Genomic DNA, 8,505 nt, shown 5'->3' with positions numbered 1-8,505 from the left:
TCTGAGGAACCTCTTTTTCTTGTGTGCCTTCAACGAACAGAGCTGAATCTGTCTTTTGATAGAGCAGTATTGAAACACTCCTTTTGTAGAATCTGCTTGTGGATATTTGGAACTCTTTGAGAAATTCTTTGGAAACAGTTATCTTCAGATTAACACTAGACAGAAGCATTCTCAGAAAGTTTTTGTGATGTGTGCACTCAACTCACAGAGTTGAACCTTTCTTTTGATTGAGCAGTTTTGAAACACATTTTTTGTAGAATCTGCAAGTGTTCATTTGGAGAGCTTTGAGGCCTATGGTGGAAAAGGAAATATCTTCACATAAAAACTAGACAGAAGCATTCTCAGAAAAAAACTTTGTGACGTGTATGTTCAAGTTACAGAGTTGAACCTTTCTATTGATAGAGTAGTTTTGATACACTGCTTTTGTAGAATCTGGTTGTGAATATTTGGATCTCTTTGAGGAATTCTTTGTAAACGTTATATGTTCGCTTTAAAACTAGACAGAAGAATTCTCAGAAAGTGCTTTGTGATGTGTGCATTCAACTCACAGAACTGAACCCTTCCTTTGATAGAGCAGTTTGAAAGAGTGTTTTTGTAGAATCTGCAAGTGTTCATTTGGAGTGCTTTGAAGCTTATGGTGGAAAAGGTAATATCTTCACATAAAAACTAGAAAGAAGCATTCTCAGAAACTTTTTAGTGATGTGTGCATTCAACTCACAGAATTGAACCTTTCTTTTGATAGAGCAGCTTTGAAACACTCGTTTTGTAGAATCTGCTTGTGGATATTTGGAGTTCTTTGAGGAATTCGTTGTAAACGGGGATCTTTACATACACAGTAGACAGAAGCACTCCTGGAACCTGCTTTTTGATGTGTGCATTCAACTCACAGAGTTGAACTTACCTTTTCAAAGAGGAGCTTTGAAACACTCATTTTGTAGAATCTGCAAGTGTATATTTGGGACACTTTGAGGCCTTCATTGGAAAGGGGAATATCTTCACATGAAATCTAGACTGAAGCATTCTCAGAAACTTCTTTGAGATGTGTGCATTCAACTCACGGAGTTGAACCTTCCTTTCTGTAGAGGAGCAATGAAACACTCTTTTTCTAGAATCTGCAAGCAGACATTTGGAGCGCTTTGAGGTCTATTGTGGAAATGGAAATAACTTCACATAAAAACTAGACAGAAGCATTCTCAGAAACTTCTTTGTGATGTGTGCATTCAACTCACAGAGTCTAACCCTCCTTTTGATAGAGCAGTTTTGAAACAGTCTTTTTGTAAAATCTGCAAGTGGACATTTGGAGAGCTTTGAGGAAGATGGTGGAAAAGGAAATATCTTCTTATAAAAACTAGACAGAAGCATTTTCAGAAAGTTCTTTGTGATGTGGCATTGAACTCACACAGTTGAACCTTCCCTTTGATAGAGCGGGTTTGAAACACTCTATTTGCAGTAGCTACAAGTGGACATTAAGAGAGCTTTGTGGGCGATGGTGGAAATGGAAATATCTTCACATAAAAACTAGACAGAAGCATTCTCAGGAAGTTCTTTGTGATGTGTGCACTCATCTCTCACAGTTGAACCTTCCTTTTGATAGAGCAGTTTTGAAACACTCTATTTGCAGAATCTGCAAGTGCATATTAAGGGAGCGTAGTGGGCGATGGTGGAAAAGGAAATATCTTCACATAAAAACTAGACAGAAGCATTCTCAGAAACTTCTTTTTAATGTTTGCATTCAACTCATAGAGTTGCACCTTCCTTTGGATAGAGCAGTTTTGAGACACTCTTTTTGTAGAATCTGCAAGTGTACATTTGGAGCTCTTTGAGGCCTATGGTGGAAAAGGAAATAACTTCACATAAAACTAGACAGAAGCATTCTCAGAAACTACTTTTTTATGTGTGCATTCAACTCACTGAGTTGAAACTTTCTTTTGATAGAGCAGTTTTTAAACACCCTTTTTTTTTAGAATCTACAAGTGGATATTTGAACCGGTTTGAGGCCTTCTTTGTAAACGGGAATATCTTCATATAAAAACTAGAGAGAAGCATTCTCAGAAACTTCTTTGTGATGTGTGTTTTCAAATCCGAGAGGTGAACATTCCTTTTGATACAGCAGTTTTGAAACACCCTTTGTGTGGAATCTGCAAGCGGACATTTGGAGAACTTTGAGGCCTGTGGTAGAAAAGGAAATATCTTCATATAGAAATCAGATGGAAGCCTTCTCAGAAACTACTTTGTGTTGTATGCATTCAACTCACAGGGTTGAACTTTCCATTTCATAGAGCAGTTTTGAAACACTCTTTGTGTAGAATCTGCAGGTGATAATTTGGAGCCCTTTGAGGTCTACTGGGAATAGGAAATAGCTTCCCATTTGAGGTAGACAGAAGCTTTCTCAGAAGCTTCTTTGTGATGTGTGCATTCAATTCACAGAGTGGAACGTTTCTTTTGATAGAGCAGTTTTGAAACACTCTTTTTGTGGAATCCGCAACTGGATATTTGGACAGGTTTGAGGCCTTCATTGGAAACGGGAATATCTCCACATAAAAACTAGACAGAAGTATTCTCAGAAACTTATTTGTGATGTCTGCATTCAACTCACAGAGTTGACGTTCCTTTTGATAGAGCAGTTTTTAAACACTCTTTTTGTAGAATCTGCATTTGTATATTTAAACTATTTTGTGGCCTTCGTTATAAACGGGATTATATTCTCATAAAAACTAGACAGAAGCATTCTCAGAAACTACTTTGTGATGTATGCATTCAACTCACAGAGTTGAACCCTCCTTTTGACAGAGCAGTTTTGAAACACTGTTTTTGAGGAATCTGCAAGTGGACATTTGGACTGCTTTGTGGCCTTCATGGGAAATGGTTATAAGTTTTCATAACTAGACAGAAGCGTTCTCAGAATCTTCTTTGTCGTGTTGGCATTCAACTCGCAGTGTTGAACATACCTTTTCATACAGCAGTTTTGAAACACTGTTTTTTAAGAAACTGTAAGTGGGTATTTGGACTGCTTTGTGGCCTTCATTTGAAACGGGAATGTCGTCTCATAAAAACTTGACAGAAGCATTCTCAGAAACTTCTTTGTGATGTTTGCATTCAACTCACAGTGTTGAACCTTGCTTGTGATAGAATAGTATTGGAACACTCTTTTGTAGAATCTGCAATTGGACTTTTGAAACGCTTTCAGGGCTACTGTGGAAAAGGAAATATCTTCCCATAAAAACTAGAAAGAAGCATTCTCAAAAACTACTTTGTGATGTTTGCATTCAATTTACAGAGTTGAACCTTCTTTTTGATAGAGCAGTTTTTTAACACCCTTTTTGTAGAATATGCAAGTGGACATTTGCAGCACCTTGAAGCCAAGGTGGAAAAGGAAATATCTCCACATAAAAACCAGACAGAAGCATTCTCAGAAACTTCTTTGTGATGTTTTCATTCAACTCACAGATTTGAACTTACCTTTTCAAAGAGGAGCTTCAAAATCCTCTTTTTGTAGTATCTGCAAGTGTATATTTGGAGCACTTTGAGGCCTTCATAGGAAACGGGAATATCATCACATAAAATCTAGACAGAAGCTTTCTCAGAAACTTCTTTGTGATGTGTGCATTCAACTCACGGGGTTTAACCTTCCTTTCCATGGAGCAGTTTTGAAACACTCTTTTTGTAGTATCTGCAAGTGGACATTTGGAGCCCTTTGAAGGCTATGGTGGAAAAGGAAATATCATCTCATGAAAACTAGACAGAAACATTCTCAGAATTTTCTTTGTTATGTGTGCATTCAACTCACCCAGTTGCACCTTCCTTTTTAATAGAGCAGTTTTGAAACACTGTATTTGCGGTATCTGCAAGAGGACATTAAGAGAGCTTTGTGGGCAATGGTGGAAAAGGAAATATCTTCACATAAAAACTAGAAAGAAGCATTCTCAGGTTGTACATTGTGATGTGTGCACTCAACTCAAACAGTTGAAGCTTCCTTTTGATAGAGCAGTTTTGAAACACTGTTTGCAGAATCTGCAAGTGGACACTAAGAAAGCTTTGTGGGCGATGGTGGAAAAGGAAATATTTTCACATAAAAACTTGACAGAAGCATTCTCAGAAACTACTTTGTGATGTTTGCATTCCATCCACAGAGTTGAAACTTCCTTTTGATAGAGCAGGTTTGAACCACTCTTTTTGTAGAATCTGCAAGTGTACATTTGGTGCGCTTTGAGTGCTATGGTGGAAAAGGAAATATTTTCACATAAAAACAAGACAGAAGCATTCTCAGAAACTCCTTTGTGATGTGTGCATTCAGCTCACCGAGTTGAACTTTTCTTTTGATAGAGCAGTTTTTAAACATCCTTTTTTTAGAATCTCCAGGTGGATATTTGAACCGGTTTGAGGCCTTCATTGGAAACGGGAATATCTTCGTATTAAAACTAGAGAGAAGCATTCTCAGAAACTTCTTTCTGATTTGTGCTTTCAACTCCCAGAGATGAACCTTCCTTTTGATAGAGCAGTTTTGAAACACTCATTGTGTAGGATCTGTAAGTGGACATTTGGAGAGCTTTGAGGTCAATGTTAGAAAAGGAAGTATCTTCATATAAAAATTAGACAGTAGCCTTCTCAGAAACTACTTTGCATTGTGTGCACTCAACTCACAGAGGTGAACGTCTTTTTTGATACAGCAGCTTTGAAACACTCTTTTTGTAGTATCTGCAAGTGGGCACTTGGAGAGTTTTGAGGCCTATTGTGGAAAAGCAAATATCTTCACATAAAAGCTAGACAGAAGCATTCTCAGAAACTACTTTGTGATGTGTGCATTCAACGAACAGAGTTGAACCTTCCTTTTGATAGAGCAGTTTTGAAACACTATTTCTGTAGAATCTGCAGGTAGAAATTTGGAGCCCTTTGAGGGCTAAGGGGAAAAGGAAATATCTTCACATATAAACTAGACAGAAGCATTCTCTGAAGCTTCTTTGTGATGTGTGCATTTAACTCACAGAGTTGAAAACTTCTTTTGATACAGCAGTATTGAAACACTCCTTTTGAGGAATCTGCAAGTGGACATTTGGACTGCTTTGTTTCCTTCGTTGGAAAAGGCTATATATTTTCATCAGTAGATAGAAGCATTCTCAGAAACTTCTTTTTCAAGTTTCCATTCAACTCACAGTGTTGAACATACATTTTCTTTTTTTATTATTATACTTTAAGTTTTATGGTACATGTGCACATTGTGCAGGTTAGTTACATATGTATACGTGTGCCATGCTGGTTCACTGTACCCACTAACTCGTCATCTAGCATTAGGTATATCTCCCGATGCTATCCCTCCTCCCTCCCCCCACCCTACAACAGTCCCCAGAGTGTGATATTCCCCTTCCTGTGTCCTTGTGATCTTATTGTTCAATTCCCATCTATGAGTGAGAATATGCGGTGTTTGGTTTTTTGTTCTTGCGATAGTTTACTGAGAATGATGATTTCCAATTTCATCCATGTCACTACAAAGGACATGAATTCATCATTTTTTATGGCTGCATAGTATTCCATGGTGTATATGTGCCACATTTTCTTAATCCAGTCTATCATTGTTGGACATTTCGGTTGGTTCCAAGTCTTTGCTACTGTGAATAATGCTGCAATAAAGATACGTGTGCATGTGTCTTTATAGCAGCATGATTTATAGTCCTTTGGGTATATACCCAGTAATGGGATGGCTGGGTCAAATGGTATTTCCAGTTCTAGATCCCTGAGGAATCGCCACACTGACTTCCACAATGGTTGAACTAGTTTACAGTCCCACCAACAGTGTAAAAGTGTTCCTATTTCTCCACATCCTCTCCAGCATCTGTTGTTTCCTGACTTTTTAATGATTGCCATTCTAACTGGTGTGAGATGGTATCTCATTGTGGTTTTGATTTCCATTTTCTCATGTGTTTTTTTGGCTGCATAAATGTCTTCTTTTCAGAAGTGTCTGTTCATGTCCTTCGCCCACTTTTTGATGAGGTTGTTGTTTTTTTCTTGTAAATTTGTTTGAGTTCATTGTAGATTCTGGATATTAGCCCTTTGTCAGATGAGTAGGTTGTGAAAATGTTCTCCCATTTTGTAGGTTGCCTGTTCAGTCTGATGGTAGTTTCTTTTGTTGTGCAGAAGCTCTTTAGTTTCATGAGATCCCACTTGTCAATTTTTTCTTTTGTTGCCATTGCTTTTGGTGTTTTAGACATGAAGTCCTTGCCCATGCCTATGTCCTGAATCATAATACCTAGGTTTTCTTCTAGGGTTTTTATGGTTTTAGGTCTAATGTTTAAGTCTTTAATCCATCTTGAATTAATTTTTGTATAAGATGTAAAGAAGGGATCCAATTTCAGCTTTCTGCATATGGCTAGCCAGTTTTCCCAGCACCATTTATTAAACAGGGAATCCTTTCCCCATTGCTTAAACTACCATCAGAGAATACTACAAACACCTCTATGCAAATAAACTAGAAAATCTAGAAGAAATGGATAAATTCCTGGATACATACACTCTCCCAAGACTAAACCAGGAAGAAGTTGAATCTCTGAATAGACCAAAACAGGAGCTGAAATTGTGGCAATAATCAATAGCTTACCAACCAAAAAGAGTCCAGGACCAGATGGATTCACAGCCGTATTCTACCAGAGGTACAAGGAGGAACTGGTACCATCCCTTCTGAAACTATTCCAATCAATAGAAAAAGAGGGAATCCTCCCTAACTCATTTTATGAGGCCAGCATCATTCTGATACCAAATCACACAGAAAAAAAGAGAATTTTAGACCAATATCCTTGATGAACATTGATGCAAAAATCCTTAATAAAATACTGGCAAAATGAACCCAGCAGCACATCAAAAAGCTTATCCACCATGATCAAGTGGGCTTCATCCCTGGGATGCAAGGCTGGTTCAATATACACAAAGCAGTAAATGTAATCCAGCATATAAACAGAGCCAAACACAAAAACCAAATGATTATCTCAATAGATGCAGAAAAAGCCTTTGACAAAATTCAACAACCCTTCATGCTAAAAACTCTCAATAAATTAGGTATTGATGGGACGTATTTCAAAATGATAAGAGCTATCTATGACAAACCCACAGCCAATATCATACTCAATGGGTAAAAACTGCAAGCATTCCCTTTGAAAACTGGCACAAGACATGGGTGCCCTCTCTCACCACTCCTGTTCAAGATAGTGTTGGAAGTTCTGGCCAGGGCAATTAGGCAGGAGAAGGAAATAAAGGGCATTCAATTAGGAAAAGAGGAAGTCAAATTGTCCCTGTTTGCAGATGACATGATTGTATATCTAGAAAACCCCACTGTCTCAGCCCAAAATCTCCTTAAGCTGATAAGCAACTTCAGCAAAGTCTCAGGATACAAAATCAATGTACAAAAATCACAAGCATTCTTATACACAAACAACAGACAAACAGAGAGTGAAATCATGAGTGAACTCCCATTCACAATTGCTTTAAAGAGAATAAAATACCTAGGAATCCAACTTACAAGGGATGTGAAGGACCTCTTCAAGGAGAACTACAAACCACTGCTCAAGGAAATAAAAGAGGATAGAAAGAAATGGAAGAACATTCCATGCTCATGCGTAGGAAGAATCAATGTCATGAAAATGGCCATACTGCCCAAGGTAATTTACAGATTCAATGCCATCCCCATCAAACTACCAATGACTTTCTTCACAGAATTGGAAAAAAAACCTTTAAATTTCATATGGAACCAAAAAAGAGCCCACATCTCCAAGTCAATCCTAAGCCAAAAGAACAAAGCTGGAGGCATCACACTACCTCACTTCAAACTATACTACAAGGCTACAGTAACCAAAACAGCATGGTACTGGTACCAAAACAGAGATACAGAACATACCTTTTCATACAGCAGTTTTGAATCACTCTTTTTTTAGAATCTGCAAGTGGGTATTTGGAATGCTTTGTGGCCTTCATTGGAATCGGGAATGTCTTCCCATAAAAACTTGACAGAAGCATTCTGAGAAACTTCCTTTTGATGTGTGCATTCATCTCACAAATTTGAACCTTCCTTTTAATAGAGCAGTTTTGAAACACTCTTCTGGTAGAATCTGCAAGTGTACATTTGGAGCGCTTTGGGGGTTTAGTTAGAAAAGGAAATATCTTCCCCTAAAAACTAGTCAAAAGCATTCTCAGAAACTTCTTTGTGATGGTTGCATTCAACCCACAGAGTTGAAAATACGTTTTCTTAGAGCAGTTTTGAAACCCTCTTTTTGCAGGATATGAAAGTGGATATTTGGACTGTTTTGTCTCCTTCATTGGAAACAAGAATATCTTCTCATAAAAACTGGACAGAAGCATTCTCAGAAACTTCTTTGTGATGTGTGCGTTCAACTCACAGAGTTGAACCTTCCTTTTCATAGAGTAGTTTTGAAACACTCTATTTGCAGAATCTGAAAGTGGACACTGGGAGCGCTTTGAGGGCTATGGTGGAAAAGAAGATATCTTCACATGAAAACAAAACAG

The sequence above is a fragment of the Pan troglodytes genome, chromosome 4, assembly GCF_028858775.2.
Source record: "Pan troglodytes isolate AG18354 chromosome 4, NHGRI_mPanTro3-v2.0_pri, whole genome shotgun sequence".
NCBI lineage: Eukaryota > Metazoa > Chordata > Mammalia > Primates > Hominidae > Pan > Pan troglodytes.
The sequence above is the reverse complement of the archived record's forward strand: the minus strand, read 5'-3'. Positions refer to the sequence as shown.